At 42.7% G+C, this 13,805-nt stretch overlaps 1 pseudogene; it reads left to right on the forward strand.

The window, feature by feature from the left end:
- The first annotated feature begins 1,523 nt into the window (after positions 1 to 1,523).
- The window catches only part of LOC102832849, a 23,296-nt pseudogene continuing 11,014 nt past the window's right edge, over positions 1,524 to 13,805 (forward strand).

Genomic DNA, 13,805 nt, shown 5'->3' on the forward strand with positions numbered 1-13,805 from the left:
ATGGGGTAGCAATAGAAGGGTCTAGAGGTTCATGGGGATTGCCTTTTGAGGCATCATAAAGGGGTGCTGCTAAAAGGGAATAATTTGGGGTCCAGGCCCGAAGATATCCTGCTAGACCTAAAAAGGAGAGAAGCTCTTGTTTATTAACAGGGATATCTCGAAGCATTTGTTTTCTGTCAACAGTGATGGATTTGAAACCTGGAGACAAAGACACTCCTAAATATGTAACCTGCTATTTAAAAAGTTGGACTTTTGTGGGTGAAACTTTATATCCTCTTTCTGCAATATAATTAAGGGCATACATATCTTGCTGGACCTCTGCTAGTGATAGGGCAAAAAGTAGGAGATCATCTACATACTGAATACAGTGGGAGGTCCGTACATGAAGAAGGGATAGGTCTTGGGCTAGGATTTGTCTGAAGAGGTGAGAGCTATCCTGGAAACCTTGTGGCAAGACTGTCCAGGTTAGCTGAGTGGACACCTTTGATGTAGGATCAATCCAAGTGAAAGCAAAAATATTTTGGGAATCTGGGTGTAAAGGGATAGAAAAAAAGGCATCTTTTAAATCAAGAACTGAGAAATGTGTGGTGCTAGAGGGAATGGAAGACAGAAGAGTGTAAGGATTGGGGACTATTGGATGAATTGAGACTACATCTGCATTAATAGGCCGAAGGTCTTGAACTAGGTGGTAGGCCCCATTGGGTTTTTTTATGGCCAGGATGGGGGTATTGTAGGAGACTTAGTTGGTTTTAGAAATCCTTTTTTAAGTAATTCTTTAACAATTGGTTGTAATCCCAAAAGATTAGACTGTGGGAGAGGGTATTGTGCTTGGGCTGGGAAATGGGTGGGGTTCTTGAGGATTTTGACTGGAGGGCATTTGGCTATTGAAGGGGAATGTATGTCCCAAAATTTAAGATTCACAAAGTCGGGACTGATGGGCTACTGGGAAGGAGGGGCTTGAGGTTCAATAGCCTTCGATAGTAAGAGGAAAAAGGAAGATGTTGGAGTTCTGGAGAGGCCCTGAAAGTCAAACTTGAGGGAGGTGCCAAGCTTAGATAAGATGTCCCGCCCTAATAAAGGTATGGGGCAAGAGGGAAGGACTAAAAAGGAATGTAAAAATACAAAATGCCAATTTTGCATAAAAGGAAGGGAGTTTGCCAAAGGTGTTGTACTTGACCTTCTACCCCATCAATAGAGGTTCCTCACAGGGAGGTGGGTCCACAGAATTCCTGCAATGCAGAAAAACTAGCACCAGTATCGAGTAAAAAGGCGATCATCCTACCTGCCATAGTAAAAGTTACCCTGGGCTCCTGGGTGGTGATCCGTGTTGGGCCAGACAGGCCAGGGCCTCCTCATAGGTCTTCTGCCACTAGACCAATAAGGTCGCTTGAGGGGACGGGGGGGAGGGCGGTGACCATATGGCAGGTAGACGGCAAGGGGCAATCGAAACCCCAAAGTCCCTTCTGCTTGCATTTGGAACAGGACTTGGTGGGAGGTTTGGGATTTGGGCATTCTTTGGCCCAATGTCCACCCTGATTGCACCGGAAGTAAGTACCAGAGGCTTTGCGGGTTTTCCACTTACACATGGTGGCAAGGTGGGGTTGATGGCCTGAGCTAATAATTGGTACTCTTTTACAGTTCTTGCATCATCTTGGCCATTGTAGGCTTTAAATGCAACAGCGAGAGCCTCTGCTTGAGGGGTTAGGAGACCCCTTTTTAGCCTCTTAAGCTTTATTTTGATGTCGTGGTTGCTCTGATAGAAAAAAAAATGCACCATAATTAACCTTTGGCTATCAGAAGAGTCTGGATCGAGATTAGTATTTTGCCGCAGGCCTTCAGTGAGCCTCTGGAGAAATGCGGAAGGATTTTCATTCTTGTCTTGGATATTTTCACCAAGTTTGTCATAATTAATTGCTTTCATGGCTGCCTTGCACAGCCCATGAAGTATACAATTAATGTACCTATCTCGGTTGACAATACCTGCCTGGGTATTATAATTCCACCCGGGGTCTCTGTCAGGGACAGATTAGATCTGATTTGAACAAGCCGCTAGGCAGCCAGGTGTTTTGGTTGTCTAATTTGTATTGAGGCCAAATTCGAGTACATAAACTTATAAGACACTTAGGTTCAAGGTCTAAGCCCTCAAAGTTTCAGAGTAAACACCCTAAAGGGGAGTCTGCAAGTATGGAGGACCTGGAACCCATAGAAACCAGGAATAAGAAAGCAACCAGTGCCTGGAACCTAAGACGTCTCTTGAGATTCAGACAGTGCTCGCACCTCAGACCCAGTCTGAGGTACGGGGACCCAGGCTCCCAGTGGAGATGTCCCTGCCACAAGGAGGGGGTCTGTAACAGAGGCCACACCACCCTCTGAGGCGTCCCTCCAATGGATGGGGGGCGGAACAGACAAGTCCCAGACTTGTTCTGGTGAGTTCTGAACTCATTATGGGAGACACAGAACCTGGTACCCAGTCTGTGTCCCGGACGAAGTCTTATGTCCTGGTTACCGAGGTCCAAATATCCATACCAAGGGCAGCCTCAAAAGGGGACTTACCCGAGCCAGAGGGCTGAAGAGTAGTCTGCCGGTGATGGGTGTTGAGAAGGCGTCAGGAAAGATGATTGCGGGCGCTGGGAGGGCATGTTGAAATGAATAGGTTAGGGGGCCGGGAGAATTGGGGTCCTGGGCCTTCCAGTGTTAAATAGGGGACCTCAACCATCCCTCTTCTGACACTAATGAAAGGGAAAAAAAACCCCAAAAACCGGCACCGCTCATCAACCACACCTCACACCAAATGGCCCATCTAGAAACTTTTATTCAGGGTGAGGAAGGTAACCTCTGCCGGAGAAAGAAGGCAGGAGGCAGAAGGGAAGAGGGGAAGAAGAAGAGGAGGTCAACGGGAAGGGAGGGGACTTATATAGGTTCAACAGGAAGGGAGTGGTTATTGCTGGGGTGATTTAGCTCTGGCCTTTCAAAAGCCACGTTGTCCTTTAAACTATGCACCTGTGGCTTAGGGCAAGGAAACAGACAAAATGGAGTTGGAGGGAGGAGAGAGGGAAGAACCAGAAGATATTGTAACATTGTAACATTATACACCAGAGGACACACTTAGGGAGAAGCCCTATGTCTGCAGGGAGTTTGGACGAGCTTTAGTGAGAAGTCACTATACACCAGAGGACACACTCAGGGGAGAAGCTATATGTCTGCAGGGATTTTGGACAAGGCTTTAGTCAAAAGTCACACCTCATTAGTCACCACAGATCACATTCAGGTGAGAAGCTCTATGACTGGGGGAGTGTGGTTGAGGTTTTAGTCAGAAGTCATACCTCACAATACACCATAGAACACACTCAAGGGAGAAGACCTATGTCTGCTGGAAGTGTGTTGAAGCTTTAGTCAGAAGTCAGACATCACAATACACAAGATGATACACTCAGGGGAGAAGCCCTATACCTGTGGGGAGTGTGGGCGAGGCTTTAATGGGAAATCAGACCTCACTACACACCAGAGGACACACTCAGGGGAGAAGCCTTATGTCTGCGGGGAGTGTGGGCGAGGCTCTATTGGGAAGTCACTCCTCAATATATACCACAGGACACACTCAGGGGAGAAGTCCTATGTCTATGGGGAGTGTGGTGAGGCTTTAGCCAGAAGTCAATCATCTCTACATACCAGAGGACACACTCATGGAGAAGCCCTATGACTTCAGGGAATGTGGGCAAGGCTTTAGTCAGAAGTCACACCTCACAATAAACTAGAGGACACACACAGGGGATAAGCCCTATGTCTGCGGGAAGTGTGTGTGAAGCTTTAGTCAGAAGTCACTCCTCACTCTACAGCAGAAGACACTCTCAGGGTAGAAGTCTGCAGGGAGTGTGGACGAGAATTTAGTCAGAAGTCACACATCACTATACACCAGAGGACACTCTCAGGAGAGAAGCCCTATGTCTGTGGGCAGTGTGGGCGAGGCTTTAGTGGAAAGTCACTCCTCACTATAAACCAGAGGACACACTCAGGGGAGAAGCCCTTTGTCAGCCAGCGGAGAGTGTGGGTGGGGCTTTAGTAAGAAGTCAGCACTCACTATACACCATAGGACACACTCAGGGGAGAAGCCTTATGTCTGCAGTGAGTGTGGGTGAGATTTTAGTCAGAAGTCACACCTCATTATAAACCACAGAACACACTCAGGGGAGAAGCTATATGTCTGCAGAAATTGTGGACGAGGCTTTAGTCAGAAGTCACACCTCATTAGTCACCACAGATCACATTCAGGGGAGAAGCCCTATGACTGTGAGGAGTGTGGGCAAAGCTTTAGTTAGAAGTCACATCTCACAATACACCAGAGGACACACTCAGGAGTGAAGCCATATGTTGCAGACCGTATAAGACTAGTCAGAGGTTCGAGGCCCTCTAGGGCTGGGTGTAACAAATGAGGCCACTGGCAGTTAATGGAAAATTGCTTTCATCTTAATATTCAGGTATATATATTAAATTAATACACTGGAGCCTTTGAAAATCCACAGATAAATGTGATATTTTCCTAAAGCCGAGACTAAAGGTTGCAAGGTTAAACCTTTCTCCAAAGGATTAACTAAAAATATCTTAGCTACTTCTCGGTTCTTTGTTCTATAGACAAAGAACCCATCCTCCCTAATCCCTTTTCCAGGTGCAGCCCATTCACCTGGGCATCTCCTTCAGAACTCTCACCTTCCCCCAACTGACCTCAGGGGCTATAGATATGTTAATTGGGCCTGAGAATCCAAGTTGCTGGCCTGGGATTCGAACCAGTGAAGTACAATGTAAAGTTACCTGAATGTCTGGAAAATTACTGATGTTAGCTGTATCCTGTTTTAGTCCCTCCCAGCTTGGTGTGAAACTCCTCCCCTAAATAAAACAGAGGCCTGGGCCTCCCCAGGTGTGCATTACTGGTTGGAAGGCATGGAGTAAAGATTGCGGTGCATTACGGGTTGGAAGGCATGCATTAAAGATTGCAGGGTAGTGAGTCGCTGCCTGCAGAGGCCATGATGCCTGTAGTCCCAAGCCTGCCCACCAGTGATGTATCCACCCTGGCTTTGGGGTGCCTCATTGTCTCTCTTCTTCTGTTTGTCTGTGTATTCTTTCGCTATCCCTATCGCCGCTGGATCTCCCCTCCTCGTGAACCAAAAACTCGTGACAACTATGTCGAGGTCAGACCCCGACAGCCATATGTCTGCAGGGAGTGTGGGCGAGGCTTTAGTCAGAAGTCACACCTCATTATAAACCAGAGGATACACTCAGTGGAGAAGCGCTATGTCTGCAGGGAGTGTAGGTAAGATTTTAGTCAAAAGTCACACCTCATTATATACCAGAGGACACACTCAGGGAAGAAGTGGGTGAGTGTGCGGGGAGTGTGGGTGAGACTTTAGTCAGATATCAAACTACTGTACACCAGAGGACACACTGAGGTGAGAAGCCTTATGTCTGTGAGGAGTGTGGGCGAGGCTTATGTGGGAAGTCACTCCTCACTATACACCAGAAGGCACACTCACGGGAGAATTCCTTTGTCTGCTGGGAGTGTGGGCAAGGCTTTAGGGGGAAACCACTAATCACTATATACAAGAAACATAATCAGGGTAGAAGCCCTGTGTCTGCTGGGAGTGTGGGCAAGGCTTTAGTCATAAGTCAGACCTCACAATACACCAAAAGACACACTCAGGGGAGAACTCCTTTGTCTGCTGGGAGTGTGGGCGAAGCTTTATTGGGAAGTCACTAATCACTATACACAAGAGGACACACTCAGGGGAGAATCCCTATGTCTAAGGGGAGTGTGGACGAGGCTTTATTGGAAAGTCACTCCTTACTATACACCAGAGGGCACACTCAGGGGAGAAGATATATGTCTGCAGGAATTGTGGATGAGGCTTTAGTCAGAAGTCACACCTCATTACTCACCACAGATCACATTCAGGTGAGAAGCCCTATGACTTCAGGGAGTGTGGGTGAGGCTTTAGTCAGAAGTTACACCTCACAATACACCAGAGGACACACTCAAGGGAGAAGACCTATGTCTTCTGGAAGTGTGGCAAAGCTTTAGTAGTTAGACCTCATATTACACCAGAGGACACACTCAGGGGAGAAGCCCTATGTCTGCAGGGAGCATGGGTGAGGCTTTAGTGGGAAGTCACTCATCTCTATATACCAGAGGACACACTCACAGGAGAAGCCCTATGACTTCAGGGAATGTGGGCGAGGCTTTAGTTAGAAGTCACACCTCACAGTACAGCAGAGGACACACACAAGGGAGAAGCCCTATGTCTACAGAAAGTGTGTGCGAAGCTTTTGTCATAAGTCACTCCTCACTATACAACAGAAGACACTCTCAGGGGAGAAACCCTATGTCTGTGGGGAGTGAGGACGAAAATTTAGTCAGAAGTCACACATCATTATACACCAGAGGACACTCTCAGGAGAGAAGCCCTATGTCTGCGGGCAGTGTGGGCAAGGCTTTAGTGGAAAGTCACTCCTCAATATAAACCAAAGGACACACTCAGGGGAGAAGCTTATATCTGTGGGGAATGTGGGTGAGGCTTTATTGGGAAGTCACTCCTCACTATATACCAGAGGACACACTCAGGTGAGAAGCCCTATGTCTATGGGGAGTGTGGTAAGGCTTTAGTCAGAAGTCACACCTCACAATACACCAGAGGACACACGCAGGGGAGAAGTCCTATATCTGTGGGAAGTGTGTGCAAAGCTTTAGTCAGAAGTCACTTCTCATTCTACACCAGAAGACACTCTCAGGAGAGAAGCCCTATGACTGCGGGCTGTGTGTGTGAGGCTTTAGTGGGAAGTCACTCCTCACTATAAACCAGAGGGCACACTCAGGGGAAAAGCGCTATATCAGCCAGCAGGGAGTATGGGCGGGGCTTTAGTCAGAAGTCACACCTCATTATAATCCAGAGGATACACTCAGTGGAGAAGCCTTATGTCTGCAGGGAATGTAGGTAAGATTTTAGTCAGAAGTCACACCTCATTATACACCAGAGGACACACTCAGGGAAGAAGCGATATGTCTGCGGGGAGTGTGGGCAAGGCTTTAGTCAGAAGTCAGCACTCACTATACACCAGAGGACATACTCAGGGGAGAAGCCCAGAGCTCAGATTTAGGGAACTCAATTCTTATAAATTCAGAAATTTTCACTGCATTCAAGAGAACTAACCTCTATTTTTTTTTCCCCCCCATCCCACCTGTGTTTTCACATCTTGTTTTAATCACACTGGGATAGTTTTCCATTAACTTCAAATTTTGGTAAGAACTCTCAGAATTTCCCAGGTTTCTGGAGTATTGGTGTGGTACTGTGGGTTAATGTTCCAGACTGCAAAGCTGTTTGAACTGCAAGGTCCGTGGTTCAAGCTCACCAGCCTCTTCTCAGAAACCTTATACAGGGTTGCTATGAGTTGGAACCGCCTCCATGGCACTTAACAACTATTGACTTTATGACTAATGTTGTTGCTCTTAAGTGTCTTTGAGTTGGTGTTGACTCACAGTGACCCTGTATAGCATTTCTAAGAAGTGACTGGTGAATTTGAACTGCCAACCTTGCAGATCAATCTTACTTTGCAATCCACTGCATTGTCTCACAGAGCCACACCAGGACTCCTTATGACCAATAGGATGTGAAATAAGATTGAAGGAACACAGTGCCACTGTCTTCTGCTTATTTCTTTGATTGTTATTTTTAAAGTTTATAGTGTTGGTTTGTGGCTTCCTCTTTGCTCCTTTTAATTAATATGCTGCTGCTGATGTTTTAACGAACTCTGGTGGTTTAGTGGGTTATGTGTTGGGCTACTACCTGCAAGGTCAGCAGTTCAAATCTACCAGCCACTCCATTGGAGAAAGATGTGGCTTTTTGCTCCCATAAAAATACACAGACTTGGAAGCTCTATATAGTCTTGTTATAAGTCAGAACTAATACAATTATAAACAACAACCACCACCAGTGATATTTAGTTGTTGTTAGTGTTACCAAAAGTTTCTTCTCTTGTTTTAGTGTCATTGGAAATTTGCTGGAGATGATGTGATCCGACTTCTCTACTCCATTCTTATCAATAAAATCCTTCTTTAAAAAATGTTTCAATAGCAATTTGACAAATCTTTAATATAAGTACAAGATTATACAAATCTCATAAAAGGAGAATATTTTTCTAATTTTATTTGTAAACATACTTTATCAAATGAAGTCTCTTCAATCTTCATTCATGGATCTAACCAGCTATTAAATTCATTAGAAAAGACCAAGTACAATGCTTCATTGCCATTAAATTTGAACAATAATACTCAACATTTGCTCAGCAATTTACATGGAGTTTATAAAACAGAAGGTTAATGTCCCTTTGTTAACCTGTAAAATAATTTTTGGAATGTCCAAGGTTTTGAAGTGACTTCTATATACTCTGTGCACCTAAACCAACACTGGTCTAACATAGAGGTCAGGGAATATCAGCTGTTGTTATTGTTAAGTCCCATCCAGTTGGTTCCTACTCACAGGAAACCTCTATAGGGTTTCTGAGGAGTGGCTAGTGGGTCTCAGTAGTAGTACAAAAATATGTTGTTTCTTGACCTCAAAATATCTCCTCTGGTGTGTCCTATAATCTGAAAACCATCAGTGACGACTGCTTCTACAATTTGGATGCCGACCATAGACATATAGTTAATTCAAAATAGTAGGGTGCATGCACAAAGAAGAATGCAAGTGTGGGTCACAAGACAACATACCCATGACTTACGAGATCCAATAAATTTATTGTTTGACATAAGCTATGGGTTTTTCCAAGACACCAGGCTTGGCATATAAATCCTGAAAATAATTCAAATGAGAATTGAGTACATGTGCAAACTGTATTTAAAGCTATTTCTTCATTGCCAGAAGTCTTTTATAAGTCCCAAATTTTATATTATTTGTATTAAATTGAAATATGACTGAGATTATTAAATGGATTGTTTTCTACTGTAATTAGAATTTCTAACAAACTTGACCACCTCTCATCTGTCAGTTTGTGGACTGTGGTGGCTAGTGTGTTGCTGTGATTCTGGAAGCTTTGTCATTGGTATTTTAAATCCTAGCAAGCTCACCCACGATAGACAGGTTTCAGTGGCACTTCCAAGCTAAGACTAGGAAGAAGGAGAGGCAGGCAACTTCTAAAAGTTTAGCTACTGAACACTTTATAAATATCACTGGAATACTGTCTGATATAGTACTTGAATATGGGGCCCTCAGGGTGGAAGTCACTCAAATTACAATTGGGGAGGAGCTGTCCTCTCAAGGTAGTGAAGACCTCAATGATATGGATGGAATAAACATTTCTGGATCTTCATTTGCTGACTAGGCACAAGGCAAAATGAGAAGAAACAACTGCAAACATGCATTAATAATAAGAACATGTAATATGCTGCTATGATTGTTGAGTGCCATCATGTCACTTCTGACTCATAGTGACCCTGTATAGGGTTTCCAGGGAGTGGCTGGTGAGTTTGAACTGTGAACCTTGGAGTTCAAACCAACCTTGTGACTAAGTGCTTATCCCACAGTGCCACACCAGAAGTCCATATGGAATATAAATCGAGGAAAATTTGAAATCATCAAAAATCATATGGAAAGCATAAAGATTGATATCTTTATATAAAACATAAAGTTGCAATGGACTGGTATTGGCTATTTTGAGCTTGGCAATTATATGGTTTACTATTCCAGGAATGACAAATTGAAGAGAAATGGCATTGCATTCATCATAAAGAAGAGTATTTCAAGATTTTTCTTGAAGGACAATGCTATCTGTGATATGATAATATTCATATGTCTAAAGGAAGACCAGTTAATATGACAATTATTCAAATTTATGCACCAACCTCTAAAGCAAATGACGAAGAAACTGAAGAATTCTATCCCTTCTTCAGTCAGAAATCGATCAAATATGTAATCAAGATGTATTGATAATTACTGGTGATGAAAATGTGAAAGTTAGAAACAAAAATGAAAGATCAGTAGTTGGAAATCATGGTGATAGAAATGATGCTGGCGATCTCATGATAGAATTTTGTAAGACCAACAACTTATTCATTGCACACACATTTTTTCCCAACATCATGAACAGTGATTATACACGTGGGCCTCACCTGATGGAATACACAGAAAGCAAATTGACTATATCTATGTGAAGAGATGATAGACAAGGTCAATATCATCAGCCCAAACTGGCCAGAGGCAGACTGTAAAACAAACCATCAATTGCTCATATGAAAATTCAGGCAGATACTAAAGAAACTTAAAACATCCATAAAAGTGAAAATATGACCTCAGGTATATCCCACATGAAATTAAAGACCATCTCTACAACAGATTTGATACTTTAGACACTATTGGGTGAAGACCAGAGCAGTCATCATATGACAGTTTTATATCAAGGATATCATACATCAGTAAAGCAAAGAGTCATTAAAAATACAGAAAAGAAAGAAAACACAAAAGTGGACACCAAAAGAGACTCTGAAACTTATACTTGAAAGCAGAAAAGTAAAAGTGATTAGGAAAAATGATGGAATAAAAGAGATGAACAGAAAATTTCAAAGGGCAACTCCAGAAAACAAAGCAAAGTATTAAAATGAAATATTCAATGACTCAGAGTTAGAAAACCAAAAGCAAAGAACACACAGCATTTCTCTAGCTGAAAAAATCAAAAACAAAAATCATCTCAGGTTGCAATATGGTACAATTTTATGGACAAAATATTGAACGATGCATAAAGCATCAAAAAAGGTACAAGGAATGCATAGAATCACTGTACCAGAAAAATAAATGGCCATACTCAACCATTTCATGAGGTTACGAATCAATGGTATTAAAGGAAGTCCAAGCTGTACTGAAGGCATTGGCAACAAAAAGGTTTCCAGGAACTCACAGAATGTAAATTGAAATATATCAACAAAGAGATGCAGCATTGTAGGCACTTGCTTATCTATGCCAACAAATACCAACCAACAAACTGAAAGAGATCTGCGTTTAGGCATATTCTAAAGAAAGGTGGCCCAATGGAATGTAGAACTCATAGAACAGTATCATTAATATCACATGCAACTAAAATTGTTTTCTTTCAGAACTCTATTTTTTAACTTTTTATTGTGGAAAGAACAGGAATTGAGTGAAGGTTGACAGACCAGACCATCAGCTGTACTTTCAGCAAAACATATATGATTATCATCCCCTCCATGAAACAAGAGTTATCTATCCCACCTTCTCCATGTGGTTTCTATTTGAATTCGATCCATCATCCTTGTCAACTCTGTCCTTAGAAAATTGTTGTCCTTTTGATTTCAAATGATTGACCATTCCATGGTGAGCATAGCTTGCTAGAGTTCTTTTCAGCCCTATATACTTACCTACTGTTTGGCTGAAAATTGGGTCACAAGGGGCAGCTAAAATTTTGCTGAACATAATTAAGTGAAGGAAACAGTAAACTGACAGGAAATTCAAACTAGTTTCAGAAGAGAATGTGGAATGAGGGATACTATTGCTAATATTAGATGAATCTTGGCTGATAGCAGCAAATACTGGAAAGATGTTTGTTTGTGCTTTATTGGCTATGCAAAGGCATGGTGGTTATTATTGTTGTTAGCTGCCATCCAGTTAATACCGACCCATAGTGACCTTATGCACAACAGAACGAAACACTGCCTGATTCTGGTTCAGCCTCACTACTATTGCCACGGTTGACTCAACTGATGCTGCAACTTGGCCAATCCATCTCGTTGGGGTCTTCCTCTTTTTAACTGACCCTCCACCTTACCAATAATGATATCCTTCTCCAGTGACTGGTCCCTCCTAACAATATGTCTGAAGTATAAGAAACAAAGTTTGGTCATCTCGGCCTCCAAGGATTACTCTGGCTGCACTTCTTCCACAAAAGACCTATTGGTTCTTTTGGCAGGCCATGGCACTTTCAATATTCTCCTCCAACACCATAACTCAAAAGCACCAATTCTTCTACTGTCTTCCTTATTCACTGTCTAGCTTTCACATGCATATGAGGTTACTGAAATTACCATGGCTTGGGTCAGGGGCAAATTAGTCCTCAAGCTGACATCCTTGCTCTTCAATACTTTAAAAAGGTCTTGCGCAGCAGATTTGCCTAATATAATACACCATTTGATTTCTTGGCTGTTGCTTCTGTGAGTGTTGATAATTGATCAAAGAATGAAGTCCTTGACAACTTCAATCTTTTCTCCTTTGATAAGAATGTTGTTTATCGGTCTAATGGTGAGGATTTTTGTTTTCTTTACATTGAGATGTAATCCATACTGAAGGCGGTGCTCTTTTATCTTCATCAGCAAATGTTTTAAGTCCTCTTCACTTTCAACAAGGAAGGTTGTATCATCTGCATATTGCAGGTTGTTAGTGAGTCTTCCTCCAATCCTGATGCCACGTTTTTCTTCATAGAACCCAGCTTCTTGGATGATTTGTGCAGCATACAAGTTGAATAAGTATGGTGAAAGAATACAACCTTGTTGAGCACCTTTTTGAATTTTAAACCATTCAGTATCCCCATGTTCTGTCCAAACTACTGCCAATTGGTCCAGGTACAGATTCCTCATGAGCACAGATAAGTGCTCCGGATACTCATTCCTCACAATGTTGTCCATAGCTTGTCATGATCTACACAATAAAAAATACTGGGCAGTGTTTCATTCTGTTGTGACTACGGTCTAAGTCAGAACCTACTTGATGGCACTTAACAACAATAGCAAACCTATATTTAAAATATTGGCACCTACTGTAGAGGATTCATAATGGTAGGTGTGCTCAGGAAGTTGGAGCAGTTGAGTCTACAGTTTCATGTATACGAGCTACTTAACTATTGCTGTTGCTGTGATTAGGTGCCATTGTGTCAGTTCTGACTCCTAGAAACCCTGTACAGAGTTTCCAAGGAGCAGTTGGGGATTTTGAACCACTGATGTGGCAATATACTATAAACACTGGACTGCTACCCATAAGGTTGGCAGTTTAAACCCAGCAGCCACTCTTTGAAAAAGTTATACAAGCTCACTATGAGTTGGAATTGACTTGATGGCACTTACCAACAACAGTATTTATATATAGAGAGAGAGCCCTCATGTGGTGCTGTGGGTTAATGCATTGGACTGCAAAGTTGGTTTGAACCACAAGGTTGGAAGTTCAAGGTCACCAGCTGCTTCTAGAAAACCCTATGCAGGGTTGCTATAAGTTGGAATTAATTCAAGGGCACTTAACAATGATAACATATATATCCATACATATATTATATATCCATGTATGTGCATACACATATATGACATATTTGATGAAGTTATTGAATGTGTTACACTACTTGTACTATCTACATTTGACCCATGAGCTGACATTGTGTCTGAACATCTAGTAAGTTAAGCAGCAAAGCCTTGGTGTCTCTTCTGAATAATCAGAATACTAGTGAATACCTTGTTGTTCTTAAGTGGCATTGATTCCATTCAGACTCATAGGGACCCTATATAGCATTTCAGATGAGTGGCTGATGAGTTTGAACCACTGACCTTGCTGTTCTAGCCGACCTTGGGGTCCAGTGGTTATCCTACAGCACCATACGAGGACTCCTGGTAAATACCTTGTTGTTGTATGTATGTGCCGTGGAGTCGGTTCTGACTCATAGCAAACTTGTACAGGATTTCCAAGGATCTAACTCTTTATAGAAAGGAGCTCTGGTAGCGTAGTGGTTACGAATCGGGCTGCGAACCTTAAGGTCAGCGGTTCGAAACTACCAGC

The sequence above is a fragment of the Chrysochloris asiatica genome, unplaced genomic scaffold (genome assembly GCF_000296735.1).
Source record: "Chrysochloris asiatica unplaced genomic scaffold, ChrAsi1.0 scaffold00323, whole genome shotgun sequence".
In the NCBI taxonomy this organism is placed as follows: domain Eukaryota; kingdom Metazoa; phylum Chordata; class Mammalia; order Afrosoricida; family Chrysochloridae; genus Chrysochloris; species Chrysochloris asiatica.